The sequence below is a fragment of the Protopterus annectens genome, chromosome 1.part2 (genome assembly GCF_019279795.1).
Source record: "Protopterus annectens isolate FY-2018-M chromosome 1.part2, PAN1.0, whole genome shotgun sequence".
NCBI lineage: Eukaryota > Metazoa > Chordata > Ceratodontiformes > Protopteridae > Protopterus > Protopterus annectens.
Window position 1 is genome coordinate 97,119,476 of NC_056727.1, and position 26,767 is coordinate 97,146,242.

Here is a 26,767-nt window from a genome sequence, read left to right on the forward strand (position 1 = left end):
CCTCAGGATGAGAGCTACTGACGGGTAAGCGTACAGATGACCGGGAGGCCAAGCATGAACTAGAGTGTCTCTAGGGGACTCTCCCTGCAGGGGGTTCAGAGCAAAAAACCTGCTGCACTTCACGTTGGAAGGAGATGTGAAGAGATCACAGCAAGGTTGACCCCACTCGCTGAAGATCTGTTCTGTTACTGACAGATTCAGAGACCACTCATAAGGCATCGGAAAGGTCCGACTTAGCCCGTCTGCTAGAATGTTGGACCGTCCCAGAATGTGCGTTGCGATGAGAAAGCGCCTGGTGGAGATCACCCATCCCCACACTCTCATGGCCTCGCAACAAAGGGAGTAAGATTTGGTCCCTCCTTGTTTGTTGATATACCAGACTACTGACATGTTGCCTGATTGAATGGCAATTGTCCCCAGAGGAAGAAAGGCATGAAGGGCCTGCAACGCTTAAAGGACAGCCCTCATCTCTAGGACACTGATATGCAAACTGGTCTCTATGGGGGACTACAGGCTTTGGACTGTCCTGCCCGAACAATGCCCCCCCCCCCGAGTTGGGAGGCATCCGTGGTCACTATGGTTTGGGCCAGGGCTTGAACAAAGGGTCGTCCCTCCAAAATGTCCGGAGAGCTCATCCACCATATGAGGGACGAACGACACACTTGACTTGGGTGGATAGGATAAGTTAGTGGTAAGTCCAACAGGGACGACTGAAACGCTAGAGTCCACCGAAGAATCCGCATGTGAAGCTGAGCACACGGAAGACGAGTTATGGTCACCGCCATCGAGCCTAGGGCCCTCAACACTGATTCCGCTGTCAGGAGGTGAGAATGGTAGATCAGGGAGACATGCATCCTAAGGTTTTAAACTCTCTCCGAGGTCAGGAACACTTTGCACTGGAGTGTGTCGATCCTGGCACCAATGTAGTCTATTACCTGTACAGGCTCTAGGAGAGATTTGGATGTGTTGATTGAGATACCCAAACTCAGGGAAAGTGTCAGAAAGTAATCCCTGGTTTGAAAAAGTACATGCCTGGTGGGAGCAGTGAGGAGCCAATCGTCCAGGTACGAAAAGACCTGAATCCCCTGAAGCCTCAGGTGAGTCGCTACAAAGTACAGTTTTGTACCTACCATAAATGTAGATGTTCGAGTGCTAATACAGCTGCAGTCATAACAGATGGGGTTCTCCTGCCGTCAGGCGGGTCCTCGGTCGGCCGAATTCCAAAGTCTAGGTCCGGCGTCGGTTGTCGTCGCTTCTTCCCTGACGTCAGTGCGACAGGGGTATAAAGGAACCAGACGACGCCATTTTCTTCAGTTTTTCTTGCCCCAGATGTCAGGTGCCCCCAGAAGGAAGGCAATACATAAATTTGTGTAATAATGCAGTGCAATATAATCAAAATACAGTAGTTGCAAGCAAATACATCATAAATGAATACCCCAATCAGGTTGTATGAGGATGTGCTAGCCTATAGGCCTGTCCCAAGAGGGGAAGGAGGGAGGAAACCTGGACTGCAGCTGTATTAGCACTCGAACATCTACATTTATGGTAGGTACAAAACTGTACTATGTTCATCGTGCATACAGCTGCAGTCATAACAGATGGGTAGAATCCCAAAGCTAAGAAAGGGGTGGTAGGCACTAGGTGGAACTAGGAGGAGCCAAAATGCCCTGCAAGACTGCAGTGGCAAAGCCTGCTCTAGATTTGGAGTATAATGGTAGGTTGTAGTGCTTGGAAAAGGTATGCACAGAACTCCAAGTGGCTGCTTCCAAAATATCCTTGGTAGGAACTCCTCTGAGGAAGGCTGCAGAGGTGGCTGTGGCCCTGGTGGAATGAGTTCTAATGCCTGTAGGTACAGTTTTGTCATGAAAGGAATAGCAAAAGCGTATGCAGTGGGCTATCCATTTTGAGATTGTCTGTTTGGAAATTGGCTTTCCTTGAGCTCCTACCGCATAGGCCACAAAGAGCTGTTCTGATTTTCTGAAAGGCTTTGTTCTGTCCAAATAATAACGCAGTTGTCTGTGGATGTCCAAGGAATGTAGTAATCTCTCCCCTTTGTTTTGAGGATTAGGATAAAAAGTAGGTAAATGTATGGCCTGATTTAAAGCTACCCTGGATACCACTTTAGGCATAAAGGACGGGTTGGTTCGTAAGGAAACTCTGTCCTGATGGAAGATGATAAAAGGCTGGACAGCCATGAGAGCCTGTAGTTCTGAAACTCTACAAGCTGAGGTGATAGCCAGAAGGAAAGCTGTTTTCCAGGACAAAAATTGCAAATCTGATGAGGCAGCTGGCTCAAAAGGAGACAAGGTCAGTTTTTCCAGAATGAAATTAAGATCCCAGGCAGGCATTGGTTGTTTCCTTGGAGGTCTTAAATTCTTAGCCCCTCTGAGGAACTGTCTTAGAGGGTGAGAGAATAAAGGTGGATCAGTGTTGTATTCTGCAGAAATGGCTGAGGCATGGATTTTGATGGAGGAGAAAGAAAGTCCACTGCTTAGCAGTTCAGCCAAGTATTGTAGTATTTGAGGTAAATTCAGTTTTCCAGGGTCCTGGCCCTTTTTCTTATTCCAGACACAAAAACGTTTCCATTTTGCGGAGTAAGCTTTTCTAGTTGATGGCCTTTTGGCCTCCAAAATGACATCCTGCACCTCCTTGGAGAGTAGGGCCTGCTGTGATGCTAAGGAATTTTCCATGCGGCTAGATTGAGTGCTTTTAGCTGACTGTGAAGAGTTTTGAAGCTGTGCTGAGTCAGAAGAGGCATTAGAGGCAGGGTCCATGGTGGGGAATGCGTCAGGCTCCTCAGGAGTGGGTACCAGTGTTGCCTTGGCCAGTCCGGAGCAATGAGGATCATCTTTGGTCTGTCTGCTCTGGTCTTCAATAGAACTTTGGGCAGCAGAGGAAGAGGTGGGAAGGCATAAACTGTCATTGATGTCCAACTGAAAGAGAGAGTGTCCACTCTCCAGGCCTTTGGATGGAAGATCCTTGAGCAGAATTTTGTCAATTGATGATTTTTGTGGGAGGCAAAGAGATCTATGTCTGGCCTTCCCCATTCTTGGATTATTTCTGTAAAAACTTTTGGATGCAACTTCCATTCATGTGGATCTGTCATATTCCTGCTTAGGTTGTCTGCCAGCGTGTTTTCCTTGCCTGGCAAGTACTGTGCTTGTAGTTCCATTTGTAAGTCCATGGCCATGTCCCAAAGTGACATGGCCAGTCTGCATAGGGGGTAAGAATGTGTTCCTCCCTGCTTGTTTATGTACCACATAACTGTGGTGTTGTCCGTTCTTATCAATAGTTGACCTGGTTGTAGAAGGTCCTTGAAAGCTATAATAGCATTTATTACTGCTAGCATTTCTTTTTGATTGATGTGAAGGTGCTTTTCTTTTTGGGACCACTTGCCCTGAATGCACCGATCTGTCATGTGCGCCCCCCAGGCATAGTCCGAGGCATCTGTTGTGATGACTTGATTTGCTTGAGGCTTGCTGAATGGAAGACCTGTGTTTGTTTGACATGCTTGAGCCCACCACAGAAATTCCTTTTGCAGACATGGAATTAGTGGTATTATTGTTTCCAAACTGTGGCTGTGTTGAGACCATATGTTTTTCAGGTACCATTGTAGTTTCCTCATATGCAGCTTTGCACATGGGATTAGTAAGATGCAAGATGCCATGAATACCAGAGTCTGCAGGATTTTCCTTGCAGTCAGCCTGGTGCAATTTGCTAGTGTTCTGAAGTATTGAATTAGTTGCCCCTGCTTCTCTGGCATGAGGTAGGCCATCTGGGTGTTTGTGTCCAAATTGGCACCCAGGAAAATTATCTTCCGAGAGGGTATTAGCCTTGATTTCTTTTTGTTGACTGTGTATCCCAGAGAATTCAATAACATTATTACATAAGCCAGATGTTTCAGAAGAATGTGCTTGCTGTCCGCTTGGATCAGGCAGTCATCCAAATAGGGATATATTTGTATCCCTTGAAGTCTGCAGTAGGCAATTACTGATGCCAGGCATTTCGTGAATACTCTGGGCGCAGTAGATAAGCCAAAGGGCAATGCAGAGAATTGATAATGGGTTGAACCTGCAAGAAATCTGAGGTACCTTCTGCAATTTTATCTGATTGGGACATGCAGGTATGCCTCCTTGAGGTCCAATGTTACCAGCCAAGACTCCTTGCCCAGCATGGGAAGAAGTTGCTGTAGAGTGAGCATCTTGAATTTTGTGCAGTAGAAATGTGTTTAGGATGGATAGATTCAAAATAGGTCTCCAATCTTTTCCCTTCCTTGGCACCAGAAATAGCCTGGAATAAAAACCTTGACCTTGTTCGTCCGTAGGTACCTCTTGAATAGCTTTCATGTTTATGAGATCTGTAATTTGCCTTTGTGCCTCTGCCCTTTGATTGTGTGGCAGGTTTGGCATGCCTCTCATTTTTGGAAGGTTGTGAAAATGGAATTTGTAGCCTCTGTTTATAATGTCCAGGATCCATTTGTCCTTTGTGACAATATGCCAATTTTTTGAAAATAATGCCAGCTTTCCTCCTAAGGGTGCTGCCATTTGCAACCTGGTTGGCATGCAAAGGGGAAAGTCATTGGGTTTGCTTTCTGAAAGATTGCGAGTTGTCTTCACCACCTCTTTGTGTAGGAGCTTGCCATTGTCTGCCTCTATACGATCCTTGGGATTGTCCTCTGCCCCTCGGGCGCCTGTATCTGCCTCTTTGGGGTCTGTCTGTGGCAGGAAAGGACCAGTTTTTGGAAGGCCAATTTCTACTAAAACGTGGGGGTTGAACCGGTAGAAATTCTTTCACAGTTTGCATTGATTTAGCCTTTTCCTCCATTTTCCTTAATACCTCCTCAGCATTAGCACCAAATAGTACATCCTTTTGAAGAGGGGCGTCTAGTAATTTAGCTTTGACATGATCAGGCAAGGCTTGTTCCTTGAGCCAGGCATGCCTACGTATGACTGATCCTGTAACAGCAGCTCTACATGAGGCCTCTAGAGCATCAAAACCACATTGTAAGGTATGCTTACCCACTTGTTCTGCACTGTGCATCAAATCCTGCAACTCCTTCAAGTCTGGTTGTTCAGGTTGTGACATTTTACTTTACCAACAGTTTTTGTTATCACAATTGAATTTTAGCATATGAAACTGACAGTTTAAGGCCCTCATGGATAAGGTAGCCAAGGTATATACCTTTTTCCCCCACCTTTCTAAGGATCTGGAATCTCTTTCGGAAGGCAATGGATTTTTAGCAATGGAGGCCTTAACTCCCTTGGGGCCCTGTGAGATGGTTTCTGGGTCAGCAGCATGGCTTTTGTATAGAAATTGGTGTGAGTCAGGGACCCTGTAGTACCCGTCAGGCTTAACTGGAGCTGGAGGTAGAGAGTCCGGGTTAAGGCAGACCTCCGAGTAAACATCATCTAGGATGTCCAAGACAGGAGGTATAGCCAGAGTCCTGTGCTGAGGAAGCAAGAGAAATTCCCTGAGCCTTTTCTTGGAATCTGAATAATCCTGGCCTTCCCAGTGGAAGTGTTCCCTTAAGGTATGCAAAGTTTCCCCAAATGAGTAATCCTCAGGGGGGGATACAGAAGGAATGGACTCCTCCGCATCAGAGTCTTCAAAAGGGGAGTAAGAATGTTCCTGATCAGAGTGCTCTGAAATAATGGAGCCCTGATCAGAGGAGGGGGAATCTTCCTCCACTCTAGGCCTTTTGTCCGGAGGGGGCTGAGAACCTCTGATAAGAGTAATTAAATCCTGAGCCATTTTAAGCATCTATTTCTTAGGCATGGGGCCTGGAGATGGGCCCTGTGTAGCTGGTCTCTTAAGAGTGCATGGTTGCTTTAGACTTTGTGAAAGCCTTGATGGAGAAAGAAGAGGAAGGTCTGAAGACACCTTGAGTGGAGGTGGACCTGTCCACATTCTGAGTTTCAACGCCAAGAGTGGCTTTGGTATCTGTAGTCGGGGTGTGGGCCGAGGAGCCTGCAACCTCGGGCACAGGAGACACCATCAAAGACAGGTCGTCGGTAGTCAGGGGCTGCATAGTCGCCTCGCTGAGAACCGGACCACGTGTAGTCGGCTTTGGTGTGGTGTTGGTAGAGGCCGCGGACCTCGTGTGTCGGTCCTTGTCTTTGTGTTTTTTAGACAAAACCGGAGTCGGAGTATCCGACGACATAGTATAGTTAAATGCTTTCCCAAAATAATGCTGGGCGAACTCCGCCCGACGCTTAATAGTGCGTTTGTTGAATGTAGCACAAAAGCGACAAACCGAGACGTCGTGGTCTGGGCCTAAGCAAGGTATACAGAGGGAATGGAAATCCTTAAGCGGTATTTGCTTCCCACAAGAAATACAATTATTAACTTTGTCTGACATCGGTCTGAGGCAAGAAAAGTTTCCCCAACGGGGTACTTAGCTTTTAAGAAGACTTCGGTTTCCAAATTTTCGTAATCTCAGGAGCTGGCCGACCGGCACTTGCGAACTGCTTCTGCTTCAGGCACCGTGCGGTAAGAAAGACTGAAGAAAATGGCGTTGGCTGGTTCCTTTATACCCCTGTCGCACTGACGTCAGGGAAGAACGACGACAACCGACGCCGGACCTAGACTTTGGAATTCGGCCGACCGAGGACCCGCCTGACGGCAGGAGAACCCCATCTGTTATGACTGCAGCTGTATGCACGATGAACATCTGCCATCACTTTGGTAAACACCCTGGGGGCTGTGGTGAGAACAAAGTGTAGGGCTCGAAATTGATAATGACTGGCCCTTAGCCGGAAGCGGAGGAACCTCCTGGAGCTTTTGTGCATTTTTATGTGATAGTAAGCATCCTGGAGATCTAACAAGCACATCCAGTCACTCTCTTGCAGGTACAGCATGATGGACTGTAGTGTGACCATCCGGAACTTCTCTATGGCAACTGACAGGTTCAGGGTAGAGAGGTCCAGAATGGGCATTAAGTCCCCCGTTTTCTTCGGCACCAAAAAGAAAATGGAATAGAAGCTCGATCGGGACTGAGCTGGGAGGACGGTTTCGATGGCTCATTTTCCTAGCAGCTTGGAAATTTCCTGTGCTGCTGCCTCCCTTTGCGTGGGTGGAATGCTCAGGAGGTGTTTGGGAGATATGGGGTAACCCACAAATGGGATAGAATATCCTCTGGATATGATTTGAAGAACCCAGCGGTCCATTGTTATGGACTCCCATGCCACTGGGCACAAGAACAATCATCCCCCGACTGCCTCCAGAGTAGAGCAGCCGGGCAACCCCTCATGGTTGCTGCCTGGGTCTGTCAGAGAATGGCTCTCAAGACCCGAAGTTTTGCAGACCCCCTCTGCCTCTGGGCCAGTGTCCATTCTGTCCCCCACTGCCTCTAGGGGAAGAAGAGCCCTGAGTGTCCCGGGAATACTGAGACTTCCAGAACCACATCTTCTTTTGCCCTCTCTGGTTCTGGGAAAAGAACCATTGAGGGTTAGAGAAGTGGATCGCGATGGCAGACAGTGTCTTCCCGTCCTTCTCACTCTGGACTAGTGTCTCCTTGACGGTCTTACCGAAAAGTGTTGAGCCGTCATAAGGGGCATTGGCAAATGATGTCTTAAAGGGTTCGGTAAATTGACACAACCTGAGCCAGGCGTTACGCCTCATGGACACACCGGATATGGCCGCCTTAGCCATTCCTTCCGTAGCATGGGAGAGGAGTCCCATGGACATATTTGACACCACTTTCAGAGTGGCCATTTTCGTGGAGAATGAAGCCTTGCCTCCTGCGACATGGACTTGTGTGGACACTCCTCCAGCTCCTTTACTAGGTCACGTTGGAGTCTAGTGACATGGGCCAAGTAATTCAGTGCCCTGATCGAAAAGGTAGCTGAAGCATACACCCACTTCTCTAGGTGATCCAATCTGTGACTCCTGGTCAGGAGGGTGGACCGAGGAACTTTCCTGAGATAGTTCCTTCTTAGTAGCTGCTGCTACCACCATGGATCCACTGGGGAGCCCTTACCCCAGGAAGGCCTGTCAATGGGGGGACTTAAAACTTTACCGAGGCACTTGGGGATCGGCTCCATGGTATCAGATTCCTTCCACGCCCGTGAGGTGATCAAATTCACTAAAGGATCCGTGGGAGGGGACACCCAGGAAGTAGACGGGCCCATGCCGAAAGCCACCAGGAACACAGACTCATCAGAGGAGGGCTTGGGGGAAGACCAACCTCCCTGCTGGCACAGGATTCTCCATGATGTCTCCTGGAGAGGACCCTTTCTACCACATCGAATGCCGAAGGAGAGCAGACCTCCTGGGAAGCTAAAAAGGAGGCTGGTCTCCCCGGGTCCCGTGCGAGAACTGGAGCCGGTCCCGAAGTGGACGGAGCTCCAAGGGAGGGAACCGGACCCGACAATTTCAGAGCCGATGGGAAAGGTTCCAATCCCTCGGATCCGACACCCAGGCTACGGCTCCGAGATCAGCTCAGATCAAAACTGCTCAGATCCGAGATGCTCCACGAAGCTGTTGGCGTCGAGGAAACAAAGACCACTGGCGCCAACCCCCTGACCAAAGCCAACCTCAGATCAGAGAACTCGGAAGCCAAAGGCCGGATCGGGGAAGGAGAAATGGGTTGAAAAAAAGGAAGCGATCTCCCCCTCCAGAGGGAGCGGGGGCTAGCAAGACCCCAAATCTGGATCTGTGTATGGATAAAGCGCCTCATCATCTTATCTAGATCCATGTCCGATAAACAGCAGGGTGACCGTGATGAGGCCACGGACTCCGACCTGGCATGTCAGGGAACCGAGGCCCGGGAGACTGGGCATGCCTCCTCAGGCTCCGGGGAGAACCTCGGAGACCGGAGCCAAGGGGAGTCACGGTGCTTGGAGAAGTGAGGTTCGGGGACCTCTTCCTCTTTTCCTTTGTCTTCGACTCTCTCTCCCCCGTTCTCTACCTCTCCTCTGCTCCGCTACCACAGGCTTAGATGCAGGAGTTTCATTCCCAGCCTGGGAGGGAGGGGAGGCCAGAGGAAGAGAAGCAGGGAAGGTAGTCACAGCAGCCGCTGTGACTGAAGCCGAAGACAAGTCAGGAGGATCAGTAGCAGGCAGAAAAACATTTGAGGGCCAACTTGGTCTTTTTATCTTTTAACACTCAGGGATTGAACCCCACACAAATGGAGCAATCCACACTAAAGTGGGCCACACCTAAGTACAACAAAGACAGAGTGTGGCCATCCGCTGGGGAGACCTTATGGCTACACTCTGTGCAGCGCTTAAAGATAAGCCTTTCATCCATCCTCTAAGAAAGGAAAGAAGCCTTAAAAAGGACAGGCAAAAACATTCTTTCCTTACTCTAACAGACACAAACCCGCTCACCACACTAGACTAGAGACAACACTAAAGGGAGGAGGGGCACCACAGAAAAACTACTCTAACTAACTATCTAAACAAACCTACACTCAACGCCAAAGTGATGGGAGGGGAGAAAGGGTACCTACACTAACCTAAATCAGCAAAAAAAAAAAAACAATTTGTTTAACTTACAGTTAGAACTCACCCACAGCTAGTTGGAGCTCTGAAGACACTATGTATAAAAAATCGCGGCAAACGAGATCTGGGTATGGAAGGCAGTATTATGGGTAAGGGGAAGAGTCTGGAGCTTGGAGCTAATGCTAGTAATATTTGCCGGCTCGGATCCATATCTCACAGGTTGAAGACCAAATGAAGTAAACTACTTCAGATCAGAATGTTATGTGTATATCAAACTGCTGGTGCAGAAGTGTGTGTGAAAAGGGTTTGTACAGTACTGAGCTTAAAGATGTATCTACAGTGTACCATACTGGAAAGGAATAAAAATGTAGATACACTACTGTAGCTGTATGAATGCATATATTTTTAATAGTGAGAACTGGCACATAGAAGGTTAACGTGCAAAACTTCAGTAAAATAGTTCAAATTAAATTGTTTTGTAACTGCACCTTAAAAAAGATATTATGTTTCAGTTTCAGTGCAGCAAGGAGACAGGATGTCTAAAACTAGGGAGCCTTCTGCATTGTCTTGTAAGTGTTTTATTGTTCTATGTCTTCTAGCAGCTGCAAATATCTGACTGCTATGCATTTTTCACAGGGGGGTGCTAAATGCTGGTAGTTTCTGACAAAGGAGGTTTAGTTTGGGAATTAAATGTCAGGTGACAAAAACTGGTATCATGCTGCAAGTATCCCAGCAGTAATATTTGATATTAATTTAAGAATTCTCTGACAGAGTGACTGTGCATTTTGTATCTGTCTTTGACCTGACAACAACAACATCAGCTAGAAGATCCATTCATCACATTTGCCTTGCTGTAATAGTAAGTTTCTAGGATATACTAATTCTTTTAGATGTTGTATCTTTCGGCTTTTCCCAGTTAGGGGTCGCCACAGCGGAACTCTGGTCCGCTAATGATTGGCAGTAGATTTTTACGTACTGAGTCGCCAGCCCTAACGTGCAACCTTCAACGAAGGTATGCCCATTCACGCATGTCTCCACACAGAAGACGCTTTAGCTGAGAATCGAACAGGACAACGTCTTACTGTGAGGTGACAACACTACCGCAGCACCACCACCGCAGTATAGTAATTCTTTTAGATACAGCTGTACAGTAATTCTTTTAGATACAGCTAGGAATATAGTAAAGATTAGCTTAGATGTTTTCTGTACTTATTTGAGGCAGTCATGCAATGTTGTTTTAAATATTTCCTGTGATTTTGAACTCTGAAGTTACTGTGATGATTTACTGAGTATTTTCTTGTTCTTTTATTTATTGTTAAATATATTTAAACCTATCTTTGTGGCTGATATTTGTGAGACATATTTAAGCTCTCAGATGACTTGCATATCTAATTGGTAACCCTGTGCATGCCACTTCTAATAGCCTTGGTCAACCTACCATTTGGATTAATAGTAACATTACATAGTAGGATTGAACACCCTTTGCTAAGGGCCGTAACGTAGCTGATAAGGGGTTCTGGTGGAAGTGATAACTCCCCTTATAGTCTGGACAAAAGGGAGCATAGCTAGTAAACTTGTGCCAACCTTTCCTAGATGTGTGTGTGTGTGTGTGTGTGTGTGTGTGTGTGTGTGTGTGTGTGTGTGTGTGTGTGTGTATAAAACAAATCTCCAAGAGTGTGTGTGTCAGCTACTTGGGGAGGGACATGAAGAACTGGTAGACAGAGAGCGGTGTTGGAGGACTTGGCATGGAACACTGGCTAAGGACTCAATTCTATAGCTGTGCCAGTGGGGAGTCTTACTGGGGATCGGGAGAAACCAGCCCCAGACTGACTGTGGTCTGTGTGTGCTCTTAAGGGAAACTGCACTTTACTGCGTGTGTACTTGTCATCCTCCCAGTGTGTACATTCCCCACTGTTGCCAGTGGTGAGGATTGAGGCTCCTTGATTACTGGGCCAGTGATGGGATGTCGCATAGGCTTTTCAGTTTTATTATATCATTCTATCTTCTCTCTATTTTCTCATATATGATTTGCATAATAAATGTTAATATAATTGCAACTCTTTTTTTTCAGAGATATTCAACATGTACAAGACAGACCCAACAGCAGCGGTGTGTGATGAAAGGGTTATCATTCAGAGAAAACTGAAGGAACTTTAATGTCCAAAAGGCATCCACCATTTCATAGATTAATAGCCTATTAAGTACCTATGAACATATGAGCACATTAAGAAGCCAAATCCTCCATTGCCATGGTAATTATTAGCCACTGTATTTTGCAATATGAATCTTCAACGGTGAGCTGAGCACACACATGTTGGAGTAATTGCATGTTTCCACTATCCATCCAGAACAATTACTCAGATTATGAAAGTACACTTACCATAAATGTAGATGTTTGAGTGTATTCACTGTTGCAGTCATCACATTTGGGTTACCTGCTTGCAGTAGCCCTCAGTCGGCCTGATTATCAAAGTCTTGGGTCCTGCGTTGGTTGCTGTCTCATCTTCCATGACGTCAGGCAGTCAGGGGTATAAAGCATGCAGCCAATGCCATTACATCAGTTTTACTTGACCCAGATGTCAGGTGCCCCCCTAATGGGAAGTAATTAAATATATATACAAGGTTACACCTCCAACAAAAAGCAAATACACCAAAAAGCTTTAAGCATAGCAAAGAAGAATAGAGCTATAGCCAAAAGAAGTCAAGGGGCTGGAGGGAGGGTAACCAGGACTGCAACAGTGAATACACTCGAATATCTAAATTTATGGTAAGTGTACACAACTGTACTATGTTCTTCATGTTTTACTGTTGCAGTCATTACATTTGGGTAGATTCCCAAAGCTAAGGATGGGAGGAGGAACTTGGCATTAGGACCAGCTATAAGGCGCTGCAAGACTGCAGTGGCAAAGCCAGCTCTGGATTTAGAGAAAATTGGCAAATGGTAATGCTTGGTGAAGGTATGTACAGAACTCCAGGTAGCAGCTTCTAGTATGTCCCTGGTAGGGACACCTCTGAGAAAGGCTGTAGAGGTAGATGCAGCCCTGGTTGAATGTGATCTTATCCCCTGTGGGGTAGGTTTTCCATGGTGCTTATAGCAGAAATGAATGCAATGGCCTATCCATTTAGAAATGGTTTGCTTTGAAATGGCCTTCCCCTCTGCCCCTGCAGCAAATGCCACCAGCAGCTGTTCAGATTTCCTGAGAGGTTTAGTCCTGTCCAAGTAAAATCTAAGTTGTCTGTGCACATCTAAGGAGTGCAGTATATGTTCCCCTAAGGAGTGCAGTATACGTTCCCCTTTGTTCTGTGAGTTAGAAAAGAAGGCTGGCAAATGAATGGACTGATTAAGAGCCACACTGGATACTACCTTGGGCATGAAGTAGGGATTGGTCCTGAGGAACACCCTGTCCACATGAAAGATGATGAAAGGCTCCACTGCCATAAGGGCCAGTAATCCAGACACCCTTCTTGCTGAAGTGATGGCTAAAAGGAAGGCTGTTTTCCAAGAAAGAAATTTCAACTCTGCATTTGCAGCTGGCTCAAAAGGAGGTAGAGTGAGTTTTTCCAATACAACGTTAAGGTCCCAGGCCGGAGTTGGGGCTCTCCTGGGTGGTCTTGGGTTTTTGGCCCCTCTGGAGAACTGCTTCAGCAGTGGATGAGAGAAGAGGGGCGGTTCTGTGTTGTAATGAGCTGAAATGGCTAAGGCATGAATTTTGATGGAGGAAAAGGAAAGGCCCTTGTGAAGCATCTCAGTTAAGTATTGGAAAATCTGAGGTAAACTGGGTGCTGCTGTGCCCATCCCCTGAGTTTGGCTCCAGAAGCAGAATCTTTTCCATTTTTCAGCATAAGATTTTCTAGTACTGGGCCTCCTTGCCTCCAGAATGACATCCAACACTTGCTTAGTGAGGGATCGTAATGGCGAGATCAGGCAGTTAGCCAGGCTGCCAGGTTCAGGGTTTGAAGCTGTGGGTGCAGAATCTGGCCCTCCTCCAGGTGAAGGACAGGGCATCCACTTTCCAAGCTTGTTTGTGGGGAGTCCTTGTGCAGAATTTGCCCAATTGGTAGTTCTGGGGGGAGGCAAACATGTCTAGCTCTGGGCTCTCCCATTTGTTTATCAACATGTTGAATGTCTTTGGTTCCAGTTTCCACTCATATGGGTCCATGAGATTTCTGCTTAGATCATCTGCCAGTGTATTTAGCTTTCCTGGCAGGAATTGAGCCTGTAGGTGCACTTGGTAGCTCAAGGCTGTGTTCCACAGAGCCATGGCTAGTCTGCAGAGAGGGTATGAGTGGGTTCCCCCCTGCTTGTTTATACACCACATAACAGTGGTGTTGTCCGTCTTTACCATTAATTGTCCTGGAAGAATGTGGTCCTTGAAGGCTGTTAGAGCATTCTGTACAGCTAACATTTCTTTTTGATTGATATGCAGGTGCATTTGACTTGGGTTCCATTTGCCCTGAATGCACTGCCAAGTGAGCCCCCATGCATAGTCTGATGCGTCTGTTGTTAGGGTTTGGGCGGCAGGGGGTAGAGTAAATGGCAGTCCCTTGTTTTGGTGGCAGGTCTCTTCCCACCAAAGGAACTCTATCTGTAGGCAAGGTATGATAGGAATCATTGCATCTAGATCCTGAGAATGTTGATACCATAGGCTTTTTAGATACCATTGTAGTTTCAAAAAAACAAATCCTGGTGTCTGACAGAATGAGCGACTCCAAGTTAATTTGATTTAACGCAATTTCTTTTCACTCAAGACTTCATTTTCGCCACTGAACCTTCAGTAGCTTCCTCAGAAACAAGCAAAAAGCGCGCCAGCCTTTCAAATTTAAAACATAGTAAGTGGCATATGTAACGTCACCTTCCTTCAATAAAAAATTATTAAATTATTAAAGGTAAAATGCAAGAACATGCAATAGTTAAAAAACTATAAACATGTCTCGTAGGACAACCAAGGAGAGTAAAACATTGTTGCCATATGGTGTCATGCTTAATCAAAGAATAAATTCTAACCATATAAAAAACATTTTCAAACAACTTCAATGATCGAGTCTAATATGGTGTTTTTTGAATCCAAGAGGACATCTAATAACACACGATCAAATAAAAAGTCATAATACAAATCAATTTACCCACCGGCACAGGTGTCAAAAATAAATGTGTTTAAATGTTAAAATTTAAAAACAATAAATCCCATAAATGTAAGCATAAAATATGTACGCAATTTAAGCGTAATCCTAAAACAAATGTACTATGGAAAAAAACACTTTCCACTTATAAATTTTACAATTTGGTTATGTAAACATATAAGTTTTCCAAGGTAAATATAAACATATAAACATATATAAACCAACAGGGAACTCTATCAAGTTTATTACTTAATACTTATTAAGACATGGCCCTACTTTAAAGGTGAATGCTACACTGGTGTCCAATAAAACACTCTTTACGATTAATAGCAATCCAAAAGGGGATAACCAGCTATCAAAAAGTCACCACCAAAATGACGGTGGTAGAATACAAATGTGTACGTACTCATATTACCAAACAATATATGTGTAAGTACTCATCCCTCACCTTAGGCAGCTTTTAACCTTTAAAACTGAGGAGATATTACAAATTTCATTTAATCCAGGGACTGTGAAGGCATCTAATTTAATCTGCCATTCTAATTCACGAGCTTCCAGGACTAAAGAGTAAGGGCCACCTCTCATATTGTGGGGAACATGGTCAATGGCCATAAACTGAAAACTATGCCCTGAATTGCCAATGATGTGCTTGGCCAAAGCGTTTTCACATTTTTTGTTTTTAATAGCATAGACGTGTTGGTAAATCCGCTCACGAAGTTTGCGGTCCGTCTTTCCAATGTAAAACGCTGGGCAACAGTGGCACAAGGCTACATAAACAACAGACTTCGTGTTGCAATTCATTTTATGGTTGATGTAATATTTCTTGTTCCTCACCAGGAAAGAGTTACCTGTTTTTAACATTTTACACCAATTACAAGCCCCACAGGTGAAGGTACCTTTCTGCCTGGCTAATGGATCACAATCCATATTCCTCTGAAGTAGTTCTTTTAAATTAGTTCCCCTTTTATATACTACCGATGGATACATCCCCAATTTCTCCAATAGTAGGGGGTTACATTTAATAAAATGCCAGTTTTTCCGAATGATAGACCAGATTGAATCAGAATCGTTGTTAAATGTTACAACAAAACTTACCAAAAAATTAGGTTGAGTTGTTCTGGTAGTCATTTGAGTAGATGGGAAACCAATATTCTCATCAGGTTCATTCGACAAAACATTGGCATTAATGGTACCTATTTTTACATTATCTGCAAGAAGTGGGTTATAGAAGCCAGTAGATCTTTTAAAGTTGACTTCCACAATAAGCTCTACCACAAATTCTTCAGGGTACCCACAGTTAGTGAAAATATCCTTCAAAAACGAACATTCTTTGTCGAAGGCCAGTGTAGTGCTACACATTCGAGCCGCTCTTACAAGCTGGCCTTTTACAATCAATCGCTTTTGTTTCCATGGGTGACTACTTGAGAAGTGAAGGAAGGAGTTGCAATAGGTGGATTTCCTAAAAATTGATGATTCAAATTTTTTATTTTGCAAGTCCTTAGAAAGCTTCACATCCAAGTAGTCAATCTCATTGGTGGAAAACTGGTATGTAAATTTTAAAAACTCAGTAGTGTTGTTCATGTAAGCAACCAGTTCGTCAGCTAAATTAGCTTCACGAAGAAGAAGAATAAAAATATCATCTAAGAATCGGGTGTAAAACCTCACCGGTTCTTTGAAGGTAGGATTACTCAACAAGAAGGTTTTCTCCCAGTAGGCAACGAACAGATTCGCTACACTACCACCACAAGGTGAACCCATGGCAATTCCCTGCTTTTGCAAATAATACTGTTTGTCAAAAATTAAAAAATTGCATGAAAGCACTATATCTAATAGCTCTGTAACAATGACAATGTCGTCATGTGATGCCTTAAGGTCCCTTAACATTAACTCAACCCATTCAACAGCTTCTTGATGGGGAATGGAAGTATAGAGGTCAATGACATCTATTGTAAGGAAATTAAGTGAATTATCAAACTCGATGTCATTAATACATTTTAGAAAGGACCATGAATCTTTACAGATCCCTGGTATCATCTTAAGATATTTTGAAATGATGCTATCAATCAACCGAGCACATGGGTGAGTCATTGAACACCTACCATCCACAAGGGCTCGCATAGGTGGATTTAGTAAATCCTTGTGGATCTTGGGGATCCCGAACATTACTGGAACTTTTGGGAACGTAATGTCAATGAAATTATAGGTATCTAGATCAATTTTACCAGATAGAAAAAGGTCTCGGAAATAACCCCTAATCCTGTTTTGGGACCCTACCATTTCATTCAATGAAGATTTTCTAAGGTATAAATACGATTATCACAGAATTTTTACTAGCATCGATGCCTTACTTGTAAAACTGAAATCTAACAAAATAAAAAATTAACCAGAGACAGGCACGCTTATCAACAAAAGTGTGCATATCCTAAACTTTGTAGGCTTAAGCAAAGTAATGACACTCAAAATGGGGATCATATCCCTAACATTGAATGCCATTGACGAATTCCCAGATCTTGAAGTCATTGAGGAAGACGGCGAGGCGTCTCCAGTACATGTGCCTAGGAGGAGTAATAGAATTAGAGCAAACATTAACAATAAACCTACTGGTAACAACCATAGCTCTAGTAATAAAGATTTTTTAGGAGGGAGGAACAACCGCCAATTCCAGAACAAGAACAGGAACTGGAACAACCAACGCCATTAGACGATTTGACTGGTGGTATTAACTCGGATACTAACTCCTTGGTTATTTTGACTAACAGAAAAGGGGACTTTCATATTTATAACTTTGCTAATGTGCCCTTAGACGCCGACCTTGTCGACTTCTTGGCCAATGGGTACACTTTTGTGCCTAGTCAACATTTCAACTTAACAAAGACACTGACTGATTTAAAATGCTTTGTTCGAAAGTTAAATTTGAATGTTTTATTCAGTGACATGGGTTCAACTAGTCAGACTAGCCTTAAGCTCTCTAGCACTTTCAATCCCCCACTACACCCTAACTTACATGTCTTTGAGAATACATGTGAGGTCGACATTAGACACCTTCATACATTAAACACCAAAAGGCCTTTATTGACTAAGGGTAATATTTCTGGGGATCAGTTAACAGCGTTGAATGACTTATGTAAGATGCCAGTTAGAGTTTTAAAACCTGACAAAGGTGGTGGTTTGGTAATACTTGACAACATTTATTACAACAAAAAGATGTTATCTGTTTTGAATTCTCCTGCTTATGCTGCCTCTTCATTGAATGAAATGGTAGGGTCCCAAAACAGGATTAGGGGTTACTTCCGAGACCTTTTTCTATCTGGTAAAATTGATCTAGATACCTATAATTTCATTGACATTACGTTCCCGAAAGTTCCAGTAATGTTCGGGATCCCCAAGATCCACAAGGATTTACTAAATCCACCTATGCGAGCCCTTGTGGATGGTAGGTGTTCAATGACTCACCCATGTGCTCGGTTGATTGATGGCATCATTTCAAAATATCTTAAGATGATACCAGGGATCTGTAAAGATTCATGGTCCTTTCTAAAATGTATTAATGACATCGAGTTTGATAATTCACTTAATTTCCTTACAATAGATGTCATTGACCTCTATACTTCCATTCCCCATCAAGAAGCTGTTGAATGGGTTGAGTTAATGTTAAGGGACCTTAAGGCATCACATGATGACATTGTCATTGTTACAGAGCTATTAGATATAGTGCTTTCATGCAATTTTTTTATTTTTGACAAACAGTATTATTTGCAAAAGCAGGGAATTGCCATGGGTTCACCTTGTGGTGGTAGTGTAGCGAATCTGTTCATTGCCTACTGGGAGAAAACCTTCTTGTTGAGTAATCCTACCTTCAAAGAACCGGTGAGGTTTTACACCTGATTCTTAGATGATATTTTTATTCTTCTTCATGGTGAAGCTAATTTAGCTGACGAACTGGTTGCTTACATGAACAACACTACTGAGTTTTTAAAATTTACATACCAGTTTTCCACCAATGAGATTGACTACTTGGATGTGAAGCTTTCTAAGGACTTGCAAAATAAAAAATTTGAATCATCAATTTTTAGGAAATCCACCTATTGCAACTCCTTCCTTCACTTCTCAAGTAGTCACCCATGGAAACAAAAGCGATTGATTGTAAAAGGCCAGCTTGTAAGAGCAGCTCGAATGTGTAGCACTACACTGGCCTTCGACAAAGAATGTTCGTTTTTGAAGGATCTTTTCACTAACCGTGGGTACCCTGAAGAATTTGTGGTAGAGCTTATTGCGGAAGTCAACTTTAAAAGATCTGCTGGCTTCTATAACCCACTTCTTGCAGATAATGTAAAAATAGGTACCATTAATGCCAATGTTTTGTCGAATGAACCTGATGAGAATATTGGTTTCCCATCTACTCAAATGACTACCAGAACAACTCAACCTAATTTTTTGGTAAGTTTTGTTGTAACATTTAACAACGCTTCTGATTCAATCTGGTCTATCATTCGGAAAAAAGTACAGTTTTGTACCTACCATAAATGTAGATGTCCGATAGGTATGCATCTGCAGTCAGGACATATGGGTTGTCCTGCCTCAGGCAGAACTCGGTCGGCCCGATTCCAAAGTCTGGGTCTGGCCTCGGCTGATGTCGCACTTCACCCGACGTCATAGCTCCTGGGGTATAAAGGCATCAGCCGACACCATTTTCCTCAGTGTTTCTTGCCCAAGATGCCAGGTGCCCTCAAAGAAGGCTAAATTTGGATAATTGCTGTAAATTCCAAACAGTAGCAAACCAAATATATATATATATATATATATATATATATATATATACATATATACAAACAAACAAATACACCATAACAGATTCCCCCAGCTAGCTGAAAGAGGGGTAAGCACCCTAGGAATACCACAGAGGGGAAGGAGGGTGGGTAATCCTGACTGCAGATGCATACCTATCGGACATCTACATTTATGGTAGGTACAAAACTGTACTATGTCCTTCAAGGATGCATATGCAGTCATAACATATGGGTAGAATACCATAGCCAAACTGGGGGAGGAGGCACTAAGATAAAGATGGTGTAGTTAAGATCCCTTGTAAAACTGCAGTTGCAAAGCCTGCTCGGGATCTGGAGTATAAAGGAAGATTGTAATGCTTGGCAAATGTATGCACGGAGCTCCAAGTAGCAGCTTCTAAAATGTCTTTGGTAGCCACTCCTCGTAGAAAAGCTGTAGTGGTGGCTGTAGCCCTTGTGGAGTGAGGCCTGATATTTTCAGGAGTTGTCTTTCCATGAAAAGAGTAACATAATCGAATGCAATTTCCTATCCATTTTGAAATTGTCTGTTTGGAAATTGCTTTTCCTTGCACTCCTGTTGCATATGCTACCAGAAGCTGGTCAGTTTTTCTGCTGGTCTTAGTTCTGTCCAGGTAGTAGCGCAGTTGTCTATGTACATCTAAGGTGTGTAGTAGCTTTTCCCCCCTGTTCTGTGGGTTAGGGAAGAACGTAGGTAAATGAATAGCTTGGTTCAAGGATACCCTGGATACCACCTTTGGCATGAAAGTAGGATTGGTTCTCAGAGACACTCTATCCTGGTGAAAGATAAGAAAAGGCTGTACTGCCATTAATGCCTGTAACTCTGATACCCTTCTTGCTGAAGTGATTGCTAGAAGGAAGGCAGTTTTCCAAGATAAGAACTGTAAGTCTGCTGATGCAGCTGGTTCAAAAGGGGAAGTGTTAATTTTTCCAGCACAAAATTGAGATCCCATGCAGGCAGAGGTGGTTTCCTTGGAGGTTTTACATTTTTGATCCCTCTTAGAAATTGTCTGAGGAGAGGTTGAGAGAAGATAGGAGGATCCATGTTGTACTCTGCTGAAATTGCTGAAGCATGAATCTTAATGGAAGAATAGGACAGGCCATTGTGGAACAGTTCTGCTAAGTATTCTAGGATGTGTGCTAGGTTTGCAAGCGTGACATCTGTTCCCTTTGATGCACTCCAAATGGGGAATCTCTTCCATTTGGCTGAGTATGTTTTCCTTGTGGAGGGTCTGCGAGCCTCCAGGATAATGTCCTTGACTCTCTGAGATAAAGCAGGCTGGTTTTGTTTTATGCTATTTTCCAGGCGGTTAGCTGCAGAGTTTTCAAGTTTGGATGCAGGGTCTTGTAGTTGTTCTGTGTTAGGAGTAAAGGCCATAGAGGTAGAGGCCATGGGTTTGTCCGAGACATGCTTCTCAGTAGCAGATACCAATGTTGCCTTGGCCAGTCTGGAGCTATCAGAATTACCTTTGGCTGTTCCTCCCTGATCTTCAGTAGAACTGTGTACATCAATGGGAGAGGTGGGAAGGCATAAACTGTCAGGGCCTTCCAGCTGAAAGAAAGGGAGTCCACCCTCCAGGCTTGTGGGTGGTATTCTCTTGAGCAGAATTTCTTCAGTTGGTGGTTGAGTGGGGAGGCGAACAGGTCTATTTCTGGAATTCCCCATTTCTTTGTTATGGTTTTGAAGATATCTGGATGCAGCATTCATTCGTGAGCATCCGTGGTAGTTCTGCTTAATTTGTCTGCTAGTATATTCTCTTTTCCTGGTACGAATCTGGCCTGCAGTTGAATGTTGAGATTCAGGCCTAGGTTCCACAGCTTCATTGCCATCCGGCATAAAGGGTAGGAGTGCGTGCCTCCCTGTTTGTTGATGTACCACATGACTGTGGTATTGTCCGTCCTTATCAGCAGGGGTCCTTGCTGAAGGAATGATTTGAATGCCTCTATTGCATGCTTCACTGCCAGCATCTCCTTTAGATTTATGTGTAGATTCAGCTGGTCTTGGGACCATAGGCCTTGGATACACTTGTCTTCCGTGTGTGCGCCCCAGCGTAGGTCTGAGGCGTCCGTGGTGATGGTCTGCCTTGGTTGTGGTTTGTGGAAAGGCAACCCTCTGTTGGTCTTGCAGGCCTGAGCCCACCACAGGAATTCCTTTTTCAGGCATGGAATGATTGGTATCATGGTTTCTAGACTGTGTCTGTGTTGAGACCATACATTTCTTAGGTACCATTGTAATTTCCTCATATGTAGTCTGGCATGTGGTATCAAGATTATGCAGGATGCCATGTAACCCAGGGCCTGCAGGACTTTCCTTGCAGTAAGCCGAGTTTGTCTTGTCAATGCCGTGAAGTAGACTGGAAGTTGTTTTTGTTTTTCTTCTGTGAGAAAAGCCATCTGAGTTATTGTGTCCACTTCTGCACCCAAAAATGTTATCCTTTGAGATGGCACTAGTCTTGACTTCTGTATGTTGACTGTGTATCCCAAAGCTTGTAGCAGTTGTATGACATAGGCCAAATCCTTTATTATTTTTGTCTTGTTGTCCGCTTGTATTAGGCAGTCGTCCAGGTATGGGTAGATTTGAATTCCCTGAAGCCTGCAATGTGCAATTACTGATGCCAGGCATTTCGTGAATACTCTGGGCGCAGTAGATAAGCCAAAGGGCAATGCTGAGAATTGATAATGCTCTGATCCTGCAACAAATCTGAGGTGTCTTCTGCAATCTGGTCGTATGGGGACGTGCAGGCATGCCTCCTTGAGATCTAGTGTCACCAGCCAAGACTCCTTGCCCAACATGGGAAGAAGTTGCTGTAGGGTCAGCATCTTGAATTTTGGTACAATGAGATATGTGTTCAGTGCGGACAAGTCGAGAATAGGCCTCCATTGAGTTTCTTTTCTTGGTACAAGGAATAGTCTGGAGTAAAATCCTTGGCCTTGTTCCATAGATGGTACCTTTTCTATTGCTCTCATCCTTAGTAAGTTGATGACCTGTTTTAGAGCCTCTGACTTCTGGCTTGGTGGAAGGTTTAGCATTCCTCTGTTTTTTTGGTAAAGTGTGGAAGTGAAACCTGTAGCCTTTGTCTATTGTTTGCAAAGTCCATTTGTCTCCTGTAATGCAATGTCAGTTTTTTGAAAATAAAGCTAACTTTCCGCCCAAGGGTGCTTCCAATTGTTCCCTGGTAGGCGGAATCAGAGCCAAGTCATTGTGTCTGTCCTGTGGAAGTGGTTGCAGTCGCAGCTGTGGAGGCACTCCTCTGGTTGTCAGGTTGCCACTGACGGCCCCTGTAGGCACCCCTTGATTGACCTCTGCCACTTGGGCGTCTATTTCTGCCTCTCTGTGCTCTGGTGGTGTCTGGAAAGGACCAATTCTTTGAAGGCCAATTTCTGCTGAACCTCGGAGGTTGGACCTGCAGAAAATCCTTGACTGTTTGCACAGATTTTGCCTTTTCTTCCACTTTCTTTAGTACCTCCTGTGCAGGGGAGCCAAATAAACTTTGTTTCTCCATAGGGGCATCTAGGAGTTTAGATTTTACATGGTCTGGCAAGGATTGCTCTTTTAGCCAGGCATGCCTTCGAATCACTGCTCCAGTCATAGCTGATCTAAATGAAGCCTCCAGTGCATCATAGCCACATTTTAAAAAATGATTACTGACCTGCTGAGAATTGTGTACCAACTCCTGAAGGGACTTACGGTCTAAAGGTTCAGGAGAGGAAAGCTTTTTATTTAGCTGATCTAACAAAAATTCCTGGTACTGTATCATGTGAAATTGACAGTTTAAAGCCCTGGCAGAAAGAGTAGCAGATGTATAAACTTTACCCCATCTCTCTAATGCTCTTGATTCTCTTTCAGAGGGTAGGGTTTTTAGCAGAGGCAGCTGCAACACCCTTGGGGCCCTGAGAAATGGTTTCTGGGTCTGCAGCGTGGGCCTTGTACAAGTGGAAATGAGAATCCGGGACCCTGTAATATCTGTCAGGTTTGGCAGGGGCCGGGGGAAGAGAATCAGGGGCTGAACAGGCATCATTGTATGCATCATCAACAACTGATAGTACAGGTGGTATGGCTAGAGGCCTATGCTGTGGTAAGTGTAAAAAAGTCCTTAGCCTTTTCCTAGAATCAGAAAAATCCTGACCCTGCCATTGGAAATGTTCCCTCATTGAATGTAGAGTTTCCCCAAATGAAAATTCTTCTTGGGGGGAGGCAGAAGGAATGAAGTCTTCTGCATCCGAATCCTCATAAGGTGAGTATGGGCCTTCCTGATGGTCTGATACATCTGATCCATCCGAGGAATAGTCAGAGGAAAGAGGTTCAGGGGGTTCAGTCCTAGGCCTTTTTTCAGGAGGGGGTTGTGAGGCCCTGTCTGGGTGAGGTTGGGCTCCCCTGATCAAAGAAATAAGGTCCTCAGCGAGGCTGAGAATTTGAGAACTTGAGGAAGGTCTGTGAGGTGGAGCTTTTGTAGGTAAGGCCTTGGAAAGTTTAGCTGCTTTAGCCCTGGAGAAGGCCTTAATGGACATAGAAGCAGGGGGTCTAGCTGCCCCACGTGCAGGAGTAGAAATGTCCAACGGAATGGTGTCTGACAATTCTAGTGTGCCTGCTTCTTCGGTAGGAATTTCTGTAGCCGACTCCGCCGGGGCCTCTGAGGCCTCGGTCTTCGGAGGCCTGCTTGCGGCCGGAGGAAGAACCAAGGACTCGGTTTCAGCCGAAACAGAGACACTCACGGTAGGCCTAACCGTGGTTTCAGCCGAAACCACGGGCCGCGAGTGTCGGTCCTTTTCCTTGCGTTTTTTAGCTAAATGAGTAGTCGGAGTCTCCGATGGCATTTTATATGCAAAAGTGGGACCAAAAAACTCTTCTGCAAACTCCGACCGACGTCTTAGTGTCCGTCGGTTGAAGGAGGCACAGGCTAAACAAGCTGATATGTCGTGGTCTGGGCCTAAGCAAGGAAGGCAGTAAGAGTGGAAATCCATATGAGGTATTTGTTTCCCACAAGTTAAACAATTATTTACTTTTTCTGACATCGGCTGAGGCAAGAAAGAGTCCCCAACGGGGTACTTAGCTTTTTAGAAGTCTTCGGTAGCTGAAATCTCTGGATCTGACCGACTGGCACTTGCGAACAGCTTCTGCTACGGGCACCGTGCGGCAAGAAAGACTGAGGAAAATGGCGTCGGCTGATGCCTTTATACCCCAGGAGCTATGACGTCGGGTGAAGTGCGACATCAGCCGAGGCCAGACCCAGACTTTGGAATCGGGCCGAACGAGGGCTGCCTGAGGCAGGACAACCCATATGTTATGACTGCAGATGCATCCTTGAAGGACATCTGGCATTTTATTAAATGTAACCCCCTACTATTGGAGAAATTGGGGATGTATCCATCGGTAGTATATAAAAGGGGAACTAATTTAAAAGAACTACTTCAGAGTAGATTGTGATCCATTAGCCAGGCAGAAAGGTACCTTCACCTGTGGGGCTTGTAATTGGTGTAAAATGTTAAAAACAGGTAACTCTTTCCTGGTGAGGAACAAGAAACATTACATCAACCATAAAATGAATTGCAACACGAAGTCTGTTGTTTATGTAGCCTTGTGCCACTGTTGCCCAGCGTTTTACATTGGAAAGACGGACCGCAAACTTCGTGAGCGGATTTACCAACACGTCTATGCTATTAAAAACAAAAAATGTGAAAACGCTTTGGCCAAGCACATCATTGGCAATTCAGGGCATAGTTTTCAGTTTATGGCCATTGACCATGTTCCCCACAATATGAGAGGTGGCCCTTACTCTTTAGTCCTGGAAGCTCGTGAATTAGAATGGCAGATTAAATTAGATGCCTTCACAGTCCCTGGATTAAATGAAATTTGTAATATCTCCTCAGTTTTAAAGGTTAAAAGCTGCCTAAGGTGAGGGATGAGTACTTACACATATATTGTTTGGTAATATGAGTACGTACACATTTGTATTCTACCACCGTCATTTTGGTGGTGACTTTTTGATAGCTGGTTATCCCCTTTTGGATTGCTATTGACCGTAAAGAGTGTTTTATTGGACACCAGTGTAGCATTCACCTTTAAAGTAGGGCCATGTCTTAATAAGTATTAAGTAATAAACTTGATAGAGTTCCCTGTTGGTTTATATATGTTTATATGTTTATATTTACCTTGGAAAACTTATATGTTTACATAACCAAATTGTAAAATTTATAAGTGGAAAGTGTTTTTTTCCATAGTACATTTGTTTTAGGATTACGCTTAAATTGCGTACATATTTTATGCTTACATTTATGGGATTTATTGTTTTTAAATTTTAACATTTAAACACATTTATTTTTGACACCTGTGCCGGTGGGTAAATTGATTTGTATTATGACTTTTTCTTTGATCGTGTGTTATTAGATGTCCTCTTGGATTCAAAAAACACCATATTAGACTCGATCATTGAAGTTGTTTGAAAATGTTTTTTATATGGTTAGAATTTATTCTTTGATTAAGCATGACACCATATGCAACAATGTTTTACTCTCCTTGGTTGTCCTACGAGACATGTTTATAGTTTAACTATTGCATGTTCTTGCATTTTACCTTTAATAATTTAATAATTTTTTATTGAAGGAAGTGACGTTACATATGCCACTTACTATGTTTTAAATTTGAAAGGCTGGCGCGCTTTTTGCTTGTTTCTGAGGAAGCTACTGAAGGTTCAGTGGCGAAAACGCTGAAGTCTTGAGTGAAAATAAATTGCGTTAAATCAAATTAACTTGGAGTCGCTCGTTCTGTCGGATCTACCTGACTACGTCGAAACTTCAAAAGAGCGAAAACGACTTCACCGATGCCAGAAGATCGACAAGGCAGAAGACCGATGGAGGAAGACACCGACGCTGAGAACACTGAGATGGGGAAAGGATGTGTAAGTATGCGGTAGTGACGGACGTTAGGGTGCGAGTAAGGTAAGTGTGCGATGTTGACGGTGTGTAGGGATAGGGGTGGGATAAGTGAGTTAGGGTTAGGGCGCGGGTTAGGTAAGGGTGCGAGTAAGGTAAGTGTGCAATGTTGGCGGTCTGTAGGGATAGGGGTGGGATAAGTGAGTTAGGGTTAGGGCGTGGCTTAGGTAAGGGTGCAGTAGTGATAGTTTTTGGGTTAGGGGCGGGTTAAGTGAGTTAGGGTTAGGGTACGGGTTAGGTGAGTGTGCGATAGTGACGGACCTTAGGGTAAGGGTTTGGGTTAGGGTTGTAGATAGTTGTGTATGTATGGGTTAGTGTTGGTTTGTAAGGATTTTGGTGTGCTTGTGTTGGATAGGGGATTTGTTTTGTTTGTTGTTATGATGTGTCGTGTGTATGAGGTGTTGTGTTTGTGAACTGTCGATTATGTGGTGTCGGTGAAGTCGTTTTCGCTCTTTTGATGTTTTGATGTAG

General features: G+C 44.3%; 1 protein-coding gene across 2 annotated transcripts in view; it reads right to left on the reverse strand.

The window, feature by feature from the left end:
* The window catches only part of PUS10 (pseudouridine synthase 10), a 1,838,120-nt gene that overhangs the window by 1,588,117 nt on the left and 223,236 nt on the right, over positions 1-26,767 (reverse strand). The gene's annotated exons all lie outside the window — the stretch shown is intronic.